The sequence below is a fragment of the Ctenopharyngodon idella genome, chromosome 19 (assembly GCF_019924925.1).
Source record: "Ctenopharyngodon idella isolate HZGC_01 chromosome 19, HZGC01, whole genome shotgun sequence".
Taxonomy (NCBI): domain Eukaryota; kingdom Metazoa; phylum Chordata; class Actinopteri; order Cypriniformes; family Xenocyprididae; genus Ctenopharyngodon; species Ctenopharyngodon idella.
In genome coordinates, this window is record NC_067238.1 from 27,462,430 (window position 1) to 27,465,084 (window position 2,655).

General features: G+C 38.7%; 1 long non-coding RNA gene across 1 annotated transcript; it reads right to left on the reverse strand.

Annotated features, from left to right (window-relative positions):
* Positions 1-580: 580 nt before the first annotated feature.
* Positions 581-2,350, reverse strand: LOC127501375 (uncharacterized). The gene is made up of 2 exons (XR_007926589.1): positions 1,846-2,350; positions 581-1,682 (listed from the first exon to the last, which is right to left on the reverse strand). It is a non-coding gene; the product is annotated as an uncharacterized LOC127501375 (long non-coding RNA).
* Between the last annotated feature and the right edge of the window lie 305 nt (positions 2,351-2,655).

Below are 2,655 nucleotides of genomic sequence, written 5' to 3' on the forward strand. Positions count from 1 at the left end.
GAAATTAATTTTTATTCAGCAAGGATGCATTAAATTGATTAAAAGCGACAGTAAAGGCATTTATAATGTTACAAAAGATTTCTGTTTTAAATAAATGCTGTTCTTTTGAACTTTTTTTTTCCTTCAAATAACCTGAAAGAAAAAATGTATCGCGGTTTCCACAAAAATATTAAGCAGCACAACTGGTTTTAACATTGATAATAATAAGAAATGTTTCCTGAGCACAAAATCAGAATTTCTGTAGGGTCATGTGACAATGAAGACTAGAGTAATGATGCAATACAGCTTTTCCATCACATAAATAAATATTAAAAGATTATTTAAATTGTAATACTACATTTTGAAAATATTACTGAATATTACTTGAAAATATTTTTGTTCATTGCAGAAGAGACTTTTTAAAAACATTAAAAAAATATTTTCGACCCCCAACTTTTGAACTATATGTGTACTGTATATGCTTGTGCACTTCTAGAAGTTTACCAAATTAAGTTTTTAGCAGATAAATGCATTTAAAATGTACTTTCTCTTCCAGAAAAATGGATCGAAAATATTGACGACTCATCCTGCACTACAGAGATTTTTGTCCAATCAAATGTCAAGTCACCTTTATTTATATAGTGCTTTATACAATACAGATTTTCAAAGCAGCTTTACAGTGATAACAGGAAAATGAATCAATTATGCAAATAGAGTTTATTTCAGCTGTACAGCAGCTCTAAAAGACAATAGTATCATTGTTCAGCTGAAGTCAGTTCAGTGATTCTGTTCTGTTGTGAAGATCATCAATTATTAAATTAGTTCATTTCATCTATAAAGCAGTTCTGCAGAAAAAGTGATGTCATCCAACAGTGTCAGTGCAATCAAATTAATAATATTGTTGAATATTAAGTGTCCCCAAAGCAAGCCAGAGTTGACAGTGGCAAGGAACCCAAACTCCATCAGGTGACACAATGGAGAAAAAAATCTTGGGAGAAACCAGGCTCAGTCAGGAGGCCAGTTCTCCCCTGGCCAGTGGACGAACACAGGCTGCATCACAAATGAAATCAGAAATCAGATTGTCGATCGGTAGCATTTCATCCAGTTCCTTTTGCTTGAAGATCAGATTCATCACTCCAGTATGGAGATGAAGCTGGTCATAGGTCTGTGCGCAGGACTTGTCTGGTTCTTGTGCCTTTTGTTGAGGATCTGTACTCATATTGACAAGGCCTTCGCAGGGGATTCAGGGCTGTGTTGTTGTCGTATCTGTCTAGGTGCAGGTCCACCATCTGATTTCGACAGTACGACGGAATGCTCCACCCCCTAATGCCCCATCCCCTAATTCCACCTGCAGCCAACTACCATCATGGTACCACAGAATACATCAGGGTTAACTTAAAATTGAATCATTTTGAATCTAGAATCGTTTTAAAATAAAACCATGCACGCAAGAATCGAAATCGAATCATAAGATCGGTTGAGCCTCCCGCTCCTAATAGGTGGGTGGTTATTCTCCTGGGTAGCTTGCTGAAATATAATGATGGATTCAGAGCTCTGGAATACTGCACTGGTCCATTTGACTTGATTGTGTCCAATCAAAGAATGTGGCTGCGGGGCCGTGTGATTGGAGCGAATCAGTCAGTCATTAGCCAGGCAATCAGCTCAAATGCCTCCTTTCCCACGGGAGCCCCACATCAGCCGTTCTGAGAGGGAGAAAGGATGGGAAAGAAGAGGAGCAGAAAACAACAGCCCTGTTCAATCGCAGCGATAATCAAATTTCTGTCCCTTCTTTTTTACTCTTTCACACCGAAATGTTGTCTCTATATCAGTGTCTCTGGGCGATCTTTCGCCTATTTCTTGACTTACGCTTTGCTCGCTCTCTTCTCTTCTCTTCTCTTCTCTTCTCTTCTCTTCTCTTCTCTTCTCTTCTCTTCTCTTCTCTTCTCTTCTCTTCATGATGAATGGCTCTTGTCAGAGATGGAATCAATGGGATGGTGGTTGTTTTAATTTAGCAGAGCGCTGAGAGGATACTGATACTGGCAGTCAGAGAAGAGGAATGGCAGTGGCCTTTCACCATCTGTTTTTACTTTCCCTCCCTGTTTCGCACATTGATCAACATCCAACACTTGCAGCGGTTGCTTGAACCCGTGCGGTGTAGGTGGCTATGCACAAACTACAGCCATTTTTGGCAGCTGTGCTAAATGACACGGTTAATCTGTGTATTTAAATAGAAGACTTTAAGGTAAGGCTTGATATGGATCCACATTTAGCTTGACAGCTTGTTCCTCTCACACTGTCTCACATCGAACCTATCATCATCACTTATATCATCATCTTGATTAATGTTATTCATTTATCTCTATACTGTGTGACTGCGGGATGCCTGTCTGGAAATGTATCCACTGGAAATAGTGAAACAGAAGCAGAAATAAAGAGGGTCAGAGCCTAAAGGTTGATTAGCGGCAAGAAATTTTACAGCTGTAAATTAAGGGTTTAGTTCACCCAAAAATGAAATTTCTGTCATTAATTGTCATTCCAAACCAGTAAGAGCTTTGTTCATCTTCGGAACACAAATTAAGATATTTTTGATGAAATCCAAGGGTTTCTGAACCACACATTGGCAGCAATGTCATTGCACCTTGAGGTCCAGATAGATATTAAACACATCGTTAAAAT